The sequence below is a fragment of the Barbus barbus genome (assembly GCF_936440315.1).
Source record: "Barbus barbus genome assembly, chromosome: 9".
NCBI lineage: Eukaryota > Metazoa > Chordata > Actinopteri > Cypriniformes > Cyprinidae > Barbus > Barbus barbus.
Genome location: NC_136737.1, coordinates 31,971,700 through 31,991,636, shown reverse-complemented (window position 1 = coordinate 31,991,636; position 19,937 = coordinate 31,971,700). Strand labels below are relative to the sequence as shown.

At 47.6% G+C, this 19,937-nt stretch overlaps 1 protein-coding gene across 1 annotated transcript in view; it reads left to right on the top strand.

Moving 5' to 3' along the window:
• Positions 1-19,937, top strand: part of rbbp9 (retinoblastoma binding protein 9) — a 211,477-nt gene that overhangs the window by 149,155 nt on the left and 42,385 nt on the right. The gene's annotated exons all lie outside the window — the stretch shown is intronic.

The following is a 19,937-nucleotide window of genomic DNA, read 5'->3' as shown; positions in this document are numbered from 1 at the left end:
TTCTGGAGGGGATGTAGGTTCGTAATAGTGAGTGGAAGTAGGAGGGTGCAGAGCCTGTGGTAGATCTGTACGCAAGCATCAGTGACTTGAACTGGATGCGAGCTGCCACTGGTAGCCAGTGCAAGGAGATGAAGAGAGGTGTAACATGCGCTCTTTTGGGCTCGTTGAAGATCAGTCGTGCCGCTGCATTCTGAATCATTTGTAGAGGTTTGATTGCGTTTGATGGCAGACCAGCCAGAAGAGCATTGCAGTAGTCCAGTCTAGAAACAACCAGGGCCTGGACAAGAAGTTGCGCAGCATGCTCTGTCAGAAAGGGCCTGATCTTTCTGATGTTGTGTAGTGCAAACCTGCAGGAACGAGCAGTCTTTGCAATGTGCTCTTTGAAGGTCAGCTGGTCATCAAAGATTACACCAAGATTTCTGACCGAAGTTGATGGGGTAATCATTGATGTGCCGAACTGAATCGTGAAGTCATGCCGTAGAGTCGGAGTGGCAGGGAAGACCAGAAGTTCCGTCTTTGCCAGGTTGAGCTGTAGGTGATGTTCTTTCATCCATGCCGAGATGTCCGCCAGGCAGCCTGAGATCCGTGCAGCTACCGTTGGGTCATCTGGTTGAAAAGAGAGATAGAGCTGCGTGTCATCGGCATAGCAGTGATAGGAGAAGCCATGTGCATGTATGATGGGACCCAGCGATGTAGTGTACGTGGAGAAGAGGAGGGGTCCAAGAACCGATCCCTGAGGAACTCCAGTGATCAGTTGATGTGGTTTGGATACCTCCCCTCCCCAGGTCACCCTGAAGGATCTACCGGTGAGATAGGATTCAAACCAGCGAAGTGGAATTCCAGTGATGCCCAGTGAAGAGAGTGTAGACAGGAGAATCTGATGATTGACAGTGTCAAAAGCAGCAGAGAGATCCAGCAGAATGAGGACTGACGATTTGGACTCAGCCTTTGCAGTTCGCAGGGCTTCAGTGACTGAGAGTAGCGCAGTCTCTGTTGAATGGCCCCTCCTGAAACCTGACTGTTTAGCATCCAGCTTGTTGTACTGTGAGAGAAACCGCGAGAGCTGGTTGAAGACAGCTCGTTCGAGTGTTTTCCCTACGAATGGAAGGAGAGAGACAGGTCTGTAGTTATCTAAAAGAGAAGCATTTAATGTAGGTTTTTTGATCAGTGGGGTTACCCGAGCCTGCTTGAATGCTGTGGGGAAGACGCCTGTGAGGAGTTCTTTTAAGCATATTTCATAAATTAAGTGTATTCTGAAGCATAGTATAAAAACACTTGAATGGGTTATTTGAAAAAGAAGACAGGATAATGCGGAGACTCTCAATGGGGAGTCGGTTCAACACTGCAGCTGGAATCAAATCACCAGGTCAGCAATGAACACGGTACCCAGGTGAAAAAGAAGTACTCTTAAATTTGTTTAAAAATTTTACTTGAAATTCAGATAGAATATTTTTAGTACAACTGTACTCCCAACATGCTTACTTGAACTGCATTAAAAATTTATTTTATTGCATTTTAATATATTTTTTAAAAAGTATACTAGAAGTACTTAGGTAATAAATATATGCTTCATTACGCTTTTAAGAAATATACTAAAACAAGCATACTTTTTGTGACATTTTAGTGTATGTACAGAAATCATACTTATTTTACTCTTACTTAAAGTATATTTTATGTTTACTTTGTGTAAGAATGTAGTAAAATGATAGCTTTTAGTGAGTTTAAAGTATATGTATCTTATTTATAAACCATATCTAGACCTACTGCAATATATTTTAAATATTTATGTAATGAACGTGTTTCAGCCTGCTTTTCAAGGAAGATGTGTTGAAAAACAATTAATATATTTTATAAAGTATATTCATTCACTCACACATAAATATGTTCTAGCTATATATTATGCAAATGCATTTGTAAGATATTGTTAATAATCCTACATATATTTATTTTATTTATTTTAGCTTTAGGGAACCACTTTTACGAGTGACGTCATATGAGTAATGGCTATTAATCAAAACGTCCAACTTATACCTTATCAACGACTTGTCCAGCAAGCATTAATATCAGCAAGTTATCTCTTAACACTTTGTTTATTTAATTCGTGGCCAACGATTAAAATAACCAAATAGTTAACTTAGTTCTCAGACTCATGAGCGTAGGTAAACGGGATCTTTTGGCAAATAATTACGAGATGCGAAATCCATAGCACAGACAAGAGATTTCTTAATAAATAAAGTCAAAGTTTATTCACTACTCTAACACAATATTACCTAGACAACACAAAACAGACAATTTAACATACACACAGATGGGAGCGAGTTGTTTTTTATCTGAAGAGAGAGACTTAGGTTTTAATGCTGAGGGAAAATTCACACGCAAGAACCCTTATCGTTACTCTTAAACAACAGATAGATATATCACCAGTTTCCAGTAGATTCAAGAGAAGTTCATTTTGCCTTACTGTACGTGTTTCTTTCGGTTCAAAGAGTCTTTTCCTCGGGTGAATTCCGTCCTTTATTTTGGTCGAGACGGACCGCGTGCGGATTGGCTGCTCGGTAGGTCGTGTGACCAGAACCCTCTTCAGTGGTTGGTCGTCGTCGTTCTGACGTGATGAAGCTTTCAGGAAGTCTTTGTCAGCTCTTAGAAGTTTAACTTTGATCGCTGTGCAATGCCCCCGCCGTGATGTTAGAGGCCAGAAGCGCTTTGCAGCGTGAGCAGAACGAGAGACGAGCGAGGTGTGCGTGAACCTCCTGTAGTTTTCAACTCCAACACTTTTCGGTTGTGCATCTGGTTTTAACGGGCCAATTTGAGACCCGCCTTTGGGCGCGTGGTCCAATCGGATCCTCTCCTGCGGGGTGTTTGATCCAATCGCAAGTGTTTCTGTGGGCAGAGCCCCGCCCCCTGCACAGTTGCGTGTTGCATACATTATCTGCGCAAGTATTTTATCACATAAAAACTTATAACAGCAAACTTCTATTCGTCTCATTAATGAAAAACAGATAAGATTTCATTCATACCAAAATATTATTTTTCATGAAATCAGCTTTCATCCGAAACCAAACAGTACATAATTTTGCATAACCAAAACACATATATCGATTCTATATCCCATTTCGTAGTTAAGGCATTGATTAAATGCTCCTGAGTTCTAGATAATCACATCGGCATGTAAAAGAACTCACAACTGGTGATCAGGAATATTATACATTGTGGAAAAAGATTACATAAGTCAAAAAAAAATTACGCAACAGCTTATAAATGTCACAAACAAAAACATCCTTTAATATATATGTTTAAACTATATTGTCTATAGTGTTTTTGTTTCAGAGTATATTTTGTTTCAAATATCAGAAACCAGTATAACTTTTGTTTCTTTAAAACAAAAACCTTCAGGGTGTGACTCGTTTTCTCTTTGTTAGATAGATGCACAGAAAAGGCGCGTTTTCAGGAATGTGCGTGATAGCAGGGTCATAAAGTCAGTTCTCTGGAGGGGAGGGGTCCGTGCCTGGCAGTGCTCGTGAAAGTCTTTTGCACTATTTTTTTTTTTTGTTGAATTACTGCGACTTAATGGAGTTAGCAGTTAGGGAGGGTTCTGTGGAGTTTCTCCAAATGACAAGGGCTCTCAAAAACGCAAAATATATGTTTTTCTGGTCCCAGGAGATTTAAGGGAGGGCCTTCCATACGGCGTCAGGATGTCTGTTGTTAGATGTGTGCGTTCAGACCACTTCTTACATATTCCCCCTTGGCTCGGTGAGGTTCCCGTTGTGAACATCGGCGGGCACTGGAACAAGAAGCAGGGAGAACAGGCACACACACGGCACAAACAACATCTCCATCACTGACTGAATCCTGGTGCAGGGTCATTTTGGAGTGAACAGGTTAGAAACTTGAGAAGACAACTGGGTTACTGGAAGTGGGGTTATTTTGATTGGTTTAGTTGTCCGGGGTTCGACGAGGCGGTATAGGCGTGATCTCAATCAGGTTAGTTGAGTTCTCCGGTTCGGGTTCTTGGTCAGTTTTATCACGTCGGAAAATGCGCGGGACACCTGACGTGCATTTGTTGCAAGACTCTTGAACGGCGTTCACTCGTTTGTGTAGGAGGAAGGCCAGGGTCAAAGTCACAACATATTCTACAATAGTAGAGATGCAAAGCGCTGTGTCAGCGGCAGACCAAGACTGAATAATTGGCACGCCAGCGGGCGGAAGGCGAGCGATAGCTTCTAAAGCTGTATCAACGGGGGTTAAATCAATCAGCTGTGTTCCTTCCTCCCTGATCCTTTCTTCCAATTCTGGATCAAGGGTGAAGAAGTGCTGTTTGAAGAAAGGTGAGATTTCGATTTCAGCCTGATACTCGTTGTCAGTAAGGTGGTACAACGCCAAATCGTCCATATGGAGGATCGAGCCCTTAGGGACCGTGATCCATAGAGTTTGGTTAGGTAGGATAATGCGTGTGGCGGTGTCGTGTTGATCGTATGTGAGGGTAGCCGTTCGCGCTGGGGTGTTGACCAGCCATCGGTTTCCGATAATTTCGGCTTGCGTTACCTCAACTTGAGAACGTGGTGTCGCTTCGGCGGGGCAGCTAGTGTTGGGCCTTATGGATTCTAGGCCGCAGATGCCCTCAGTATTATCGCGGATAAAAGGCTTACTCGGGCAAAGAAAGTGAATGTCCTTCGTGAGCGTACACATCTTTAGGTTTGGGGCCAGATACAACTGTTCGTTGTTATCGTGATACGCAACGACTTCAGGAGTGTGGTTTTTGACATAGGTGTTCCCTTGCCAAAATCCCACATTCACCACATCTTTGAGCCGGTAAATGTTGTTAGCGTCGATAATGGTTAAACTGAGGAGAATGGCCCGGTCACCTGGATCGGTTGACCACGGTTCTCACAACGAGTTACAATGACTTATTAAAGGGAGTCAATCTCAATTTCGGGACCTGGATTTAAGGAATTTGTAAAGGGAGTTTCCTGATGAGGGGACTAGAGGAGAAGAGGAATTGGATTGAGAAAAGGAAAACGGGAAAACATAAAAGAGACACGACAACAAAAGAGACACACAAAGAGACACAAGGACACCGAATGAGGTGAGGCCGCAAACGAGTGTCACATGTGTGGAGTAACTCCTCTCTACTAGAGGTTGGCCCTAGTAGTGCAGCTGAGGAGAGAGTGTATGTGTTGTGCTTAAGTGAGGTCGCTATATGTTTCCTAAACAACAGAAGTTATGTTAGTATGGTGTAGAGCGTATGGGTGTCGGTCTGTGTCAGTGGGTTTGATCTTCCCCCTTTGCCAGTCGGCTGGAGCTCTGGTGCCTCTTTATCTGGTTTCGATAGACCCATCGAAGTATTGGCTCGCTGCGCCCTTGGCTGATTTTGATTCGGTAGGCGACAGGTGAGAGCTTGTCTACTATCTCATGGGGTCCTGTCCAGCGAGGTAAGAACTTTTTTGCCAGGCGATGGGAAGTGTTCTGCTTTGGTTGGGCAAAGCGGTAGTACCACACTTTGTCGCCGACACTGAGCTCATGGTGAGAGGCCTTTTGGTCGTAGTAGGCTTTACGACCTTCTGCGCTTCGCTGCAGTTGCTGTTGCGCGAAGGCGAAAGTGGCTCTCAGGTGCTGATGCAACTCTTCCAGGTACTGGTGAGTGGTGTAGGCGGTGACAAGGTTCAGGTCACCGGGTTGGTACAGCAGATGCAGCGGTAGCGTCATGTTTCTCCCTGTCATCAATGTGAACGGGGGTATTCCGGTGGACCGATGAGGGGTGGCTCGAGCGGCCATCAATACTAGCGGAAGTTTGATATCCCAATCCTTTTGATTAGAGGACACATACTTCTTTAGCATGCTGACCACTGTCCGATTGGCCCGTTCCACTTGACCTGAGGACATTGGTTGGAAACTTATATGGAGCTTGGCCTGTATGCCCAGGAGTTTCCACACTTCCTGCATGATTGCAGCAGTGAAGTGGGTTCCACGGTCAGAGTTGACCCTTAAAGGCAGTCCAAATCTTGAGAAGATGTGGTTCATTAACAGGCAGGCTGTTGTTTCTGCTGTATCGTTGGGAGCTGGGAGACATTCTATCCACTTTGTGAATTCGCAGACCACGGTGAGGAAGTATTTGTTACCCCGTGTTGACCGTGGCAGGGGTCCTACCCAGTCTATTTGGAGGTCCGACCATGGGAAAGTCATTCCCTTTCTTTGCAGTGGGGCTCGGTGGTTTAGGTTTGCCGGTTGGAACTGGCAACACACCAGGCATCCTTTTACGTATTCCGCTACGTCCTGCTGCATGCCAGGCCAGTATGCTACTTGCTTGAGGGTTTGTATGTGGCCTTGGCACCGTGGTGTCCAGCGCATGGTGCATCGTGTGCGTGAGTCAGAAAAATCCCCCTTTGGCCGTGAGGCACTACGAGCTTTGGCGCAGTGAGAGATGCAGCATGTGCTTGATTGAGTGGAGCGTGTGGAGCTCAGAGGACGCAGTTAGGTCGGAAGTGGAAATAGGAGGAGATAATGGATCGGCTATGTGAGCCGCGATAGTTCGCAGAGTGGGATCCGCTGTTTGGAGGGTGAGCAGATCGTCAGCAGCGAACTGAGGTGATAGGGTAACGAGGGAGGGGGTGGGGGTATGAACGCCAGTGGCGTGCTGGCAGCGGGTTATGGCTGCCACCGTTGGGTTGGGTGGGAGGGATTGAAATGTCCAGGACTCTCCGTGTAATGCTCCTGCTTTGGCGAGGGCATCGGCTTGGTCATTGAAGTCTTTGTCTTGTCCTGGTTGACGTGAATGACCTCGAACCTTTTTCCAATAAACGATAATGTCGTGTTCAGTGACAATGGCATCGCCTGCTTGGAAGAGTTCCTGGTGCTTGACAGGTTTGTTGCTAGCTGTCTTGAATCCATTCTGTTTCCATCCAGCTAAATGGCAGGTGAAGCTGAGACGGGCGTAGTTTGAATCGGTACAGATGAGGAGTTCTTTGATGTCGTGGGATGCGGCCATTTGCAGTGTAATGAGGATGGCTGCTATTTCAGCATATTGTGATGAGCGAGGGCCTAAGTTGAATTGTTGCGGTGGGCAAGGGTCGTTGTTGAGCCAGACCACTCCCGCTCCAGCTTGTAAGTTGCCCTTGTGGTTGTAGGAGCAGCCATTGACATATGCTGTGGGCATTCCTTCACACACATTCTCCTCGAAGTACCTGTGATTCGTCATTTGAGGTTGTGGTGGTTCTTTGGGTTCCGCTGGTGTGTGCAGCGTGTCCGTTGAACAGTTTTGGCAGGCTGCTAGCCCGTTGCCCAATGATGATTTGTAGTTTTGGGCGTATCGTGCCTCAACGTCCCGTCCTTGGAGTGTCATTAGCCAGGTAGCTATGCGTGCGTTGGTCACCACGCCATCTCTGATGCGTTGACTGTTGAGGAAGGTGACAGGTTGGTGACAAGTCTCGATGATGACTTTCTGTGCACCGATGTAATTCGAGAAACGCTGGATAGCCCACACAGTGCAAAGTGAAGCTTTTTCGTAGTCTGAGTACTTGCATTCTGGGGAAAGCAGCGTTTTGCTGGCATAAGCGACCACTCGCTTGTCTCTGTCATGGAGCTGGTATAGGCCTGCGCTGAGGCAATGATTGGAGAATCCAGCATCCAAGTAGAATTCTTTTCCAGGGTCTGGGTAAGCCAGACACGGGGCAGAGCACAGGCGCTGTTTGAGCTGGCTCATCGCGGTGTCCTGGGCTTCCGTCCAGACGAAGGTTTCATCCTTTTTCAAGAGGGAGGTCGGGCAATGTCAGCGTAGTCTTCGATGAACTGTCGCGAGTAATTGCACACTCCCAGAAAGCTCCGCAGTTCAGAGATGTTAGTCAGCGCTTTTATGCTTTGGATTGCTTGAGTGCGGTTAGACTGTGGCTCGATGCCGTTTCTTCCGACAAGCAGTCCGACATAGTTCACCTTGGTTTTGCACCACTGTCCTTTGTGAAGAGCGATTTTGGCTCCTGCCGTTGTCAGCTGGTTTAGGACGTGATCAATTTCCTTGAGGTGATCTTGAACACTTAAGCTTTTCATCAAAATATCATCGACATAAACAAGGTTGCCTCTAGCTCTGGCGTCAGGGCATGCTTTGTTTAGAAAGATGTTGAATTCAGCTGGTGAGTTGGCATAGCCGAAGGGACACTGTGTGAAGGTGTACTGTCGATTGCCAAAGGTGAATGCTAGCTTGTGTTGGTCATCGGGGTGGACAGGGATCGTCCAGAACCCGGAGGCGACGTCCAGTGTTGACAGGATCGTCGAGCCTTTGATTTTTGGGATTTCTTGATCCAATTGGGTCATAGGCCATCGTGACAGTGGTACTTGTTGATTCAACTTGCGATAGTCGATGGTGGGCCGCCATTTGCCGTTAGGTTTTAGGACTGGCCATATCGGGGCAGAGTATGTGCTGTTGCAGGGCCGGATGACCCCCTTTTCCAGCATGGAGTCAACAATTTCTTGCACTGGCTCATATGACGCTATTGGAATCTTGTATTGTCGCACAAATGTGGGTGGCGCATTCGGGTTTGTCGGGATGCGCACCGTGTGGATGTTGGTCAGTCCACAATCCAGAGAATCCTTTGCGAAGGAGTCTTTGTATTTGTGCAGAATGTCTTTGAGTCCTTGGCGATCCACTTCGTTGTGAAGGGCATCCGCCTCACTCAGGATCTGCTGAATTTGTGCGTTGAACCTGGTGTAGGGTTCTTCTGCAGTTAAGTCATTTAAGGGGCGTTGGACCCCGGTGTTCACCTGTGGAGGCAGCATAGACAGCGAGATGAGTGTCATCTGTTAGTTCTGATCGACAGACGCTTTCTCTGGACACCGGCAGAATGGAAGTGATGGCAATGATTCCATGAGGTTTTGTGAACGTTACGGTGTCGTCGTATTCGTATTCGTCTGGCATTAGATGTGCTGGTATAGGGCCTATGACAGGTACCATCAGTTTAAAGTCATGGAATGTCTGGCTGATGAGCCATCCCAGGTGATTGGCTTTGGGAACGTGGATGTCTTGGGCCGTACAGTTGTTGAATAACACATACACAGCAAGAGATGACACTTCGATGAGAGGTGTGGCTTCCAGGGTCAGTCCTAGTTTCAGGCAGGTCCTGGAAGGTTGGAAGAAGCTTAGCTTACTGTTGAGAGTTTGGCCAGGTCGCATGTTGAGGCGGACGCTGACACTCTTGCTGTAGGCATGTATTATGGCTTCTTGCTCCGTGATCATAGCGCATGCATCGGGCATGGTTTGACCAGATTGGAGGTTCTTGAGGTTGACTGCAGTTGTCAGTTGGTGTGACAGAGGAGCCCATATGATGTCGTTCACAGTGTCAATGTAAGCATTGAGCCGGACCATGATATCCGCTCCAATATAGATGTCATGCGGTAGATCTGGAATGACGAGGAAGTAGTGACTCAGATGCCTGTTGTTCCATCGTATGTCCAGAGCGCAGATGATCTTGGAGGTGGCCATGGTTGTTGCCCAGGGACTGAGAGGGAAGCGGCTATGCTTAGCGACCTGTGGTAGGCTCTGATGTCTTTGCTTCACTGTGCTGAATAGCTTCAGGCTGATGGCTGAGTTCTAGTGTTAGTCCCTTTCGTTCTTTCTTGGACCTTTTTGAGGAGCTCGGTGGACATTAAGGTGATGTCGGCTCCCGTGTCAAGAAGGGCTTCGACTCTGATGTGTCAATGATGATGGTGAGGTAAAACTTTTTCGCTATACCTTTCTCAATGAGATCGCCTAGGAGTTGAGGGACTGGATTTTGGGAGGAAACGGTTAGGATATCAGGGCTGATGTGGTGTTCTTCGGAGGAGTGGCAGACGACCAAGACAGCACTTTCAGGAACTTGAGTGGTTTCATCAGCAGGTGTTTGCTGGACGCTGCTGTGATCTAGAGGTTTGAGTGTTGAGTTAGTGTCTAACTCTGTTGCTGGGTTTTCAGATGGGGTTTCGTGTCCATCTGAAGTGATTGTGACTGTGGTTCTCTGAGGGTGAGATGAAGGAGTGCTGTTCTCCATGGCTGGTTGGGCCAGCTGGTCGCTGCCTTCTCGTCCGGCCGCTAGTCAGGCTGAATCTGGTTTCTCTTTCTTTTCCCATCTCCGATCTTCCTCTTTCCGTTGGAAGAATTCTTTCATCATCATTTCCATCAGTTTTTGTGAGTCGGAACACGGTGGTGACTTTTGTCCTTGCGTGGATTCAGTTTGAGCTCGGTCAGCTTGGAATCGTTGTGAATTCTTTCGTCGATTCCTTGGGCTAGTCGCTCCAGGGTGACTTTGTCGTTTTCCCTTGGCGTTTCCGTTGGATTCCCAAGAGTTTTTTTCTCTTGAGTTTCCAAACGAGCTTGGCTGGTTCCACGATCTTTCCCATTGACTCTCATGAGGCCTTGGCTGGTCCCATGTCTTTTCCCAATGCCGTCCAGGTGAGCGTTGACGTCCACGCGGTCCATCCCAGCGTTCATACCTCTGTTTAGATTTGGTACCGGCGTGGGAGTCTCGTTCTTTGTTGGACGAGGGTGCATTCCACTCTCTGGGTGGCGGCTTGGCACTGTCTTGGCGTTGGGCGCCCTCTAGGGCCAGGCCTTGACTGTTAGTGTTGAAGTCAAGAACTGCTGGGTTTTTGCCGCTCTTTTCCGAGGCCATCTTCTGTTTGCCGTAGGCTTTCTGCGCCAAATCTCGCAACTGCTGAGCAGTCATTGTTTGTGGACATGCGAGAACGCCAAGATGGTGGCTTACGCCGGGGTGAAGGTTCCTTAGGAAGAGAGTTTTGAAGTTTAGTTCATCTTCCATGTCAGGTTCGTTACGAGTTCCAAAGTATGCTCGTCTGAGTCGGCTGTAGTAGGCTTGAGGAGGTTCGTGACGTCCTTGTCTTGTCTCCAGGGCAGCCACTAGGCCTTGTTCGGACTCAGGGTCAGAGAACTCTTTAATGAGGGCTTCTCGGAGCAGTTGGTAATCAGTCTTTGTGTAAGCAGGCTGCCTGTCCAGGAAGCTGCGAACTTCAGAACTGGATGTTGTTCGGAGCAAATAGAGTCTATCTTTGTCCGTAACGTTAGGTCGCATTTCCAGATGGAAATCGATGTCTTGGAGATACGCTTGGACATTTTGGCTATTTGGCACACTCGGAGTGAATTTGCCAATGTTCCTGGCGAGCTTGTCGAGGTCTTTTAGGTCCAAGCCATGCGATGATCTGTGGCTGGCTGCCGCAGATGCTTTTGGCTGAGGTAGAGTGAGGTAAAGTTCTCTAGAGGCAGGTGGTGAAGGTTTCCGTTCCACGCCCTCCATCTTTTTCTCACGTGTCAGCCCAGGAACAGGTGACCCAGTCCCGCTTGGCAGGGGTGAGGTCGGTGCGTCTCGTGTCCTTGATGGCTCACGGCGCAGTTCATAAGCATGCTTGAGTTCCTCTTGGAAACTATCAGCTTCTTCTTTGACATAGTCTAGCTGATATGTTAGACGGCTAACCTCGTTTCTTGACTCATCCAGGTGAGCTTCAAGGGCTTTGATTCTGCCGTTCTTGTCCCTGAAGTCGGCCTTTGCTTTCCCCAGCAGCTGTTCCGCGAACTGTAGCTTTTCGGACCGATCAGAGTAGTCTGCCTTGACTTGTTGCATTTCTTTGTTAGTAGCTGCTAGGGTTTCTTTTAGCCTTTTGATTTCCTCCTCAGCGCCTTGGTTCACCTCATCGGGTTCTTCCCGTCGTTCCTGAGCTTCCAGTCGTAGCTGATGTTGTGCGCGTGTCAACTCCTGCTGGAGCTGTGCAGCGTTCTTGTCGCTCAACTTGAGGGTCGCGATGAGTGTGTGGCTTAAGGAGCCGGTAATCTTGGCTAATTCTTTGTGACTGTAGCTTTGACTTGGGTCTTGTGCCATGAGACTTGTGATGTTTTCATCCAGCTGGTCCTGTGTCTGGTGTTTCAGTGCTTCAGCGGCTTTAGGCAGGAGGCTGTCGGTTGCAGCACTTAGCCATGTTTCCAGATCCTCCCAGTGACCGACATGTTCTGTTGCGCGAGACATGTTCTGACGGGTGAGGGAAGTTTTCCAACCGCAACTGACACAGACCTTGAAGAGAAAAACAAAACAAACCAAAACAAAACAAAAGAAACCAAACAAAACAAATCAACAAACAAAGGGATGTAGATATGCACTGTTGAGTGTGTACTAGTGTTGAGTGTGTACTAGAACAGGTGAGTGTGGTTCTCTGTGACTGTGATCCTCTGGGGGGGGGGTGTGTGCTTCTAATTCGTTGCCTCTGTGGGAGAAACACACACACACACACACACACACACACACACACACACACACACACACACACAGGTAGAACAGCTAGAGAGCAGATAAAGAAAGGAAAAACACCAACAGAGCGAGGAACAGGGTGATAATTGGATGCTTCACCGTTTTCTTGTGAAAGAAAGCCCTTCTTTTTTTTTTTTTTCAAGGGCGAAGGTTAAGCTAAGCCAAAGTGAGGGAGAGGGACACAAACAAAATATATCTTTCTAATATTAGATTTCCTTTTTTTTTTTTTTGTTAAGTCTGATATCAGAAGGTTGCTTCTTAGTCAGAGGATTATGAAAGGAACATTTTTTTTTTGTAAGTCTGTGATTGCTAATATTTTTCTCCAGGGTGAAGGAAAATAATAACAATGACAGCACTGGTCCCGCAATGGCAAGATTGACACCGCAACGCCTGTTAGCGTGTTCCTCGTGTGTGTTGGAAATCTCGCTGACGCCTACCTTTTCGTTGACCTGCTTCAACCTAGTGGGGTAGGATTTCACAAAGAGGAAGGTAAAATGAAAATTATTTTGAAACGCCGTTCTCAAGTTTCCAAATACCTGCTTGATAGCTATAGTTCTGCTTATGTTTTCCCTCAGGCAAAATCCCAGCAACCAGTAGCAGTAGTCAAATCAGAAGATAGTGGCAGGGAGAAAAGAGAAAATAAGCTTTACTCCCAATATCAAGATTAATAACAAGTATGGCAGCACGGTGGTGCTGTTGAGTCGATACGCCTAAGGGTTTGGCTTCGCTAATTTTAGTAGGATAAAATATACTGGTCTAAGTATTGAGAAAAACCTAATTTTCTTTTTGGAGTTTGGCTAATTAGAAGTTTAAGTTCTTATGCCCTATTGACTATTAGACCTAAGCAAAAGTATATTTAAATTAACTCCCGTGTTAATTAAGTAACTAAAGGATTGAGAATAAGGTAGACAGAACAAACTTAATTGCAATTTGAATTTAGAATTTCCAATTATAAATAGAGATTCCTAATTAAATTTTTCATGATGTCATCATTAAAATTGATAGGATCGATTCAGATTAACTTTTCAGAGGGATATATATTTGATTATAATTGTCACGGTTCATGAATTCACTGGTTTCTTCATGTCTCGTGCATTGTTGTTCTCTGTGTGTGTGTGTGTGTATGTGTGAGTGGGCGTCGCCGCTCAGTGCTCATCAGCGCGCCAGCTGATCTCATTACCCGCACCAGCTGCTGCCAATCCACTCACCTATAAAGTCTCACCGCACTCTCCTGTCTTTGTCAGATCGTTGGTTGATGTCCTCTGTGTGTCTTCGCGTGTCGTCTGCTGCCTGGTTCCTGGTCCGTGTTTCGTCTTCTTGGTTCGTCTCACCTGGATGTGCACCTCAGCTGGATTCACCAACACCACTCACCACCTGCACGCTGTCTGTCGAGTCCCTGCGCCACCTGCCCACCCGAGAGACTTTGAGATTCAGTTTGTGTCCTCTGACTATTTAATAAAGCATATTGCTTGCATCCTTGCTTCCTCCTGATTGATCCGTGACAGAACGATCTGACCTGACATGGAAGCAGCAAGCAGTTCCTCGTCCTCGCTAGAAAGATTCGTCCGCTCTAGTGTAGCGCGGATGGAGACGCAGGAGAGGAACATGCAGGAATCGGGTCGGGCTATTCAAGCCCTGGTGACGCAGGTGTCCGAGCTCACCCAGCAACTTCAACATCTGCGAGCTCCCACTGCGCCACTCACACCGCCTATTCCCCTCGTACCACCTGAGAACGCCTCCCCGTCAGAGCCCCGCCTACCAACTCCCGAATTATATAACGGTGAGCCCAATTTTTGCAGAGCGTTTCTAACTCGATGTTCTATGCACTTTTCCCTGCAGCCCAGAACCTTTGCTAAGGAACAAAGCAAGGTGGCTTTTGTGCTCACATTACTGACGGGGAGAGCGGCGCTATGGGGAACAGCGGTGTGGGAGAACCAAGATCCATGCTGTGCCTCGTTCCAGACACTCTCCGCCGAGATGAAGAGAGTCTTCGACCGCGCGGTCGCGGGAAGGGAGGCGGCTCGTGTCCTTGCGGATCTCAGACAGGAGGAGAAGTCTGTGGCCGACTACTCCATTGAGTTCCGGACCTTGGCGGCAGAGTGCCAATGGAACGAGGAGGCGCAGTGGGATATGTTCCTGCATGGGCTGGCTGATCGCGTCCAGAAGGAGATTTACACCCTGGATTTGCCGGCCACTCTCAATGGCCTGATTGAGCTGGCCATTCGGGTGGATTCCCGAGTCTCCAGAGTGGAACGCCGGTTTTCATCCGCTCGGGTTCCAGCAGCCACTCAGGATCTACGAGCCAGCGGCAGGGACGTGGTCAGCCCCGTCTACGATCACGAGCCCATGCAGGTAGGGCGAGCTCGGCTTTCCCGGGAGGAGAAGGAGAGGCGGAGATCCCAGGGCCTTTGCCTTTACTGTGGCGCCGCAGGACACTTTGCTCACAACTGCCCGGTAAAAGGGGCAAGCCCGGCAGTAAGGTTGAGGCTACTGTCGGGTGGGATCTCCGCTGAGAAGACCTCATCGACATCTACACTCCTCCCGGTAAGACTACGATGGTCAACTCACACGCACGACTGTCATGCACTGCTGGATTCTGGGGCTGAGGGCAATTTCATGGACTACACATTTGCACATAAGGCTCAAGTTCTCCTTCTACCCCTCACTCAGACCATCGCAGTCCACGCCCTCAATGGCCAAGCCCTTCCCACCATTTCATTCACTACTGGACCCATCACACTCATTGTATCTGGCAACCACTCTGAAACCATCTCCTTCTACATTCTGGACTCCCCCCTGGCACCCATTGTTTTAGGACACCCCTGGCTCACCGAACACAACCCCAGGATAGATTGGCAGCAGAAATCAGTATCGGAATGGAGCACTAAATGTTATGAATCTTGTCTTATGTCTGCCTGTCCGTCTGTTTCTGTTTCTACGTTTCAGGAGGAGACAGTGGATTGGTCAAACGTGCCCACGGAGTATCACGACCTGAAGGAGGTGTTCAGTAAGTCTCGTGCTGCTTCTCTCCCTCCGCATCGTCCCTATGACTGTGCTATAGAGTTATTGCCAGGTACGTCTCCGCCTAAGGGCAAGTTATATTCACTTTCTGTTCCAGAGAGAGAGGCTATGGAGAAATATATTTCTGATTCTCTAGCAGCGGGGTTCATCCGTCCCTCCTCTTCTCCAGCGGGGGCGGGGTTCTTTTTTGTGGGGAAGAAGGACGGGTCTCTGCGACCTTGTATTGACTACCGGGGGCTGAACAACATCACGGTAAAGAATACTTATCCTTTGCCGCTGATGTCCTCAGCCTTCGAGAGGTTGCAGGGAGCGTCAATCTTCACTAAACTGGACTTACGTAACGCTTATCATTTGGTCCGCATTAGGAGGGGGGATGAATGGAAGACTGCCTTTAACACCCCCAGGGGGCACTTTGAATACTTGGTTATGCCCTTCGGGCTGTCCAACTCCCCGGCAGTCTTCCAGGCACTCGTCAACGACGTGCTGCGAGATATGGTCGATCAGTTCATATGTGTTTACCTGGATGACATATTGATTTTTTCTTCTTCTCTCCAGGAGCACGTGCAGCACGTTCGACGAGTGCTTCAGAGGCTGTTAGAGAATGGGCTTTTTGTCAAGGCGGAGAAATGCGCTTTTCACGCACAGTCTGTTCCTTTCTTAGGGTACATTGTGTCGTCTGAGGGAGTGCGTATGGATCCTGAGAAGGTTAAGGCTGTGGTGGATTGGCCAAGTCCAGATTCCCGTAAGGCCCTACAGAGGTTTCTGGGGTTCGCCAATTTTTACCGGCGGTTCATTCGCAATTTCAGCCAACTAGCCTCACCTCTGACCGCCTTGACCTCCCCCAGAACTACGTTCAGGTGGTCAAACGCAGCTGAGGCTGCGTTTGCCAAACTGAAAGGCCGCTTTGTTTCAGCCCCCATCCTAGTTACCCCTGATCCATCACGTCAGTTCGTGGTGGAGGTCGATGCGTCAGAGGTGGGGGTAGGTGCAGTGCTATCCCAACGTTCTCCGGCAGACGACAGAATGCATCCATGCGCGTTTTTGTCTCACCGTTTGTCCCCTGCCGAAAGTAATTATGACATTGGTAACCGAGAGTTGTTGGCAGTCAAATTAGCATTGGAAGAATGGCGTCACTGGTTAGAAGGGTCGGGGGTACCTTTTATCGTATGGACCGATCATAAGAATTTGGAATACATTAGAACTGCTAAAAGATTGAACTCCAGGCAGGCTCGGTGGGCACTTTTTTTCGGACGTTTTGACTTCACTCTCTCGTATCGCCCGGGTTCTAAAAACATCAAACCCGATTCTCTATCTCGTATTTTTGACCGTTCCGATCGCCCGTCTACTCCCGAGTGCATTTTTCCGGAGACCTTAATTGTCTCCACACTCACATGGGAGGTCGAATCGAAGGTCAAGACGGCCTTACAAGGGGTAACGCCTCCGGTCGGATGCCCACCGAACCGGTTATTTGTGCCAGAGGGATTACGGTCCGACGTTATTCAGTGGGGACATTGTTCCAATGTGGCTTGTCATCCAGGAGTCAGTCGCACTACATCTTTAGTCAAGCAACGATTTTGGTGGCCACTTATGGCTCGTGATGTTCACAGTTTTGTTTTGGCTTGCTCAGTTTGTGCCACTGGTAAGACTTCCAATAGACCCCCAGATGGGCTCCTTCAACCGCTGCCGGTCCCTTCGAGACCCTGGTCCCATATCGCTCTAGATTTTGTCACCGCCCTCCCACCCTCTCAGGGTAACACGGTAGTTTTAACCGTGGTGGACCGATTCTCGAAGGCGGCCCACTTTATTCCCTTGCCCAAATTACCCTCAGCCAAGGAGACAGCGGTAACAGTCGTTGACCACGTCTTTCGGTTACATGGCCTCCCGACGGACGTGGTTTCCGACAGAGGTCCCCAATTTGTGTCCAAATTTTGGCGAGAGTTTTGTAAGTTGCTGGGTGCTACTGTTAGTCTGTCCTCAGGGTTTCATCCCCAGAGCAATGGTCAAACTGAGAGAGCCAACCAGGATTTGGAGAGAACGTTGCGATGTCTGGTCTCCAAGAATCCTTCCTCATGGAGCCAACAACTGTCAATGGTGGAGTACGCCCACAATTCGTTACCAGTGTCATCTACGGGCCTGTCTCCGTTTGAATGCAGTATAGGTTACCAGCCACCAATTTTTCCTAGTCTGGAATCCGAAGTCGCGGTTCCCTCCGCCCACGCCTTTGTCCAGAGGTGTCATCGCACTTGTACTAGAGCCCGCGAGACTCTACTCCAGGTGGGAGCGCGCACCAAGGCCAAGGCCGATCGCCACCGGTCTAGACCTCCCGTATACGTCGTCGGTTCCAAAGTGTGGCTTTCTACTAAGAACATTCCTCTCCGCTCCGTGTCTAATAAACTTGCTCCTAAATTCATTGGCCCGTTCGCTGTCACCAAGATCATTAGTCCGGTGACAGTCCGCCTCAAACTCCCTCCAGTGTACAGGAGGATTCATCCCGTTTTCCATGTGTCCAAGATTAAACCTGTGTTTTATGCACGCATAAATCCGCCAGCCCCGGTTCCCACACCGCCGCGACTCGTAGAAGGGGAACCCGCCTATTCGGTCAATCGTATTCTGGACTCTAGGCGGAGGGGACGCGGATTCCAGTACTTGGTGGACTGGGAAGGTTACGGTCCGGAGGAGAGAAGTTGGGTACCTGCTAGAGACATTCTGGATCACTCCCTTATTGATGATTACAATCGACAGGTAAGGGAGTCTGGGAACGCCAGGAGGCGTTCCTAGGAGGGAGGGTATTGTCACGGTTCATGAATTCACTGGTTTCTTCATGTCTCGTGCATTGTTGTTCTCTGTGTGTGTGTGTGTGTATGTGTGAGTGGGCGTCGCCGCTCAGTGCTCATCAGCGCGCCAGCTGATCTCATTACCCGCACCAGCTGCTGCCAATCCACTCACCTATAAAGTCTCACCGCACTCTCCTGTCTTTGTCAGATCGTTGGTTGATGTCCTCTGTGTGTCTTCGCGTGTCGTCTGCTGCCTGGTTCCTGGTCCGTGTTTCGTCTTCTTGGTTCGTCTCACCTGGATGTGCACCTCAGCTGGATTCACCAACACCACTCACCACCTGCACGCTGTCTGTCGAGTCCCTGCGCCACCTGCCCACCCGAGAGACTTTGAGATTCAGTTTGTGTCCTCTGACTATTTAATAAAGCATATTGCTTGCATCCTTGCTTCCTCCTGATTGATCCGTGACAATAATATTCTAATATTATAATGGTCTTCCTAGTTGACAGTTAAGTATCAAGATCTTAATGAGGTTTGTCATTAAAATTACAAGCACAATTGCAACTGAAACCAATATGAAACAGGAACTGTAATTAATTATTAAATTAAATTACAACTTCCACATCCCTAAATTTGACAGGTTACTAATTCCTTGTGTCATTAGAACCTTCAGAACAAATTAATCTTTACCATCTCGATTTATAAAAGGGAATTTAAATTTTCAGGGCCTGAAAATCAAACACATTGATAGTTAATAACTAGATCTTAATGTTATTGTTAAATTATCAGAGCACACATAATTATCTCAATCAGTCTATATGGAATCCGGAGCTGAAATAATTTTCAAATGAGTTTAATTCCAAATCTGGGATGAAATCAAATTATCAGTTTGAAATATTTCATAGCGATTCACCCACTGATATCCTAAAATCATGAGCGCACTTATAATTGAATTAATTATCTTTTATCAAGGTGAATGAAGTTAAGGTCTGATATTAACTGTGTCTCACTTCAAAGGGAGGAAACCAATCCTGACTAAAATGCCTTTATTCCTATAAAATTAACTGTCTTGCTTAACAATAGTTTATCGACGTCTGTATTTGTTAAAATCTTTTCAAAAGGGAGGAGAGATAGCATGAATAATGCACAAGAGAGGGAGGAATGACGTGAACACTCAGTGTGAGTTAGAGTTCAGCCGACAAAGGGTTAACTGTGTAACACACACACACACACATTGCATTGAACACTGCATAGCACAAAATGCTGGGTGCTAACCGCTAGCCTTCAATGCTACCAGCTCGGCTAAGCTTTAATGCTACCCACTAGCTTCAAATGCTATGCTATTTGTTTACAATAGCTTCAAAATGGCGCTTGCGGCTGCGAGTGCGCACTAGAACATTTCCGGGAGAGTCTTCTGATGACCTCCGGTCAGGCTGTTGCCATGGTGACACACCTAGTTTCAGGGTATCTCAGGTTTCAACCAAAACAGCCTTTACAAGCGCTATTGAGATTATTTTCTTTCTAGCACTACAATCTCAATTTATTTAGACCGAATCAAATTAACCCACAGATTAATTTTCAATCTAATAGTTTGACCGCAGCAGGCCAATTCTCTGTGTCACTTCCCGTGACCTCACAGAAAAACACAGTGGACTCTTTATCACACTAACAAAATCAGATGCAATCCTCCCTTACAGACACGATCTGGCCACTCCATCTGAGTGCCGCGCGCTGATTTCACTCTTTAGTGAATTACAAATGGCAGAAAATGCATTAAGTAGCTAAGTTAATGTTTTCGCCAGGGAGATTTATTTTTCATAGGTGCATAGCAATGGGACACGCATTTGGCTATCACTCTATGAACAGGCCTTT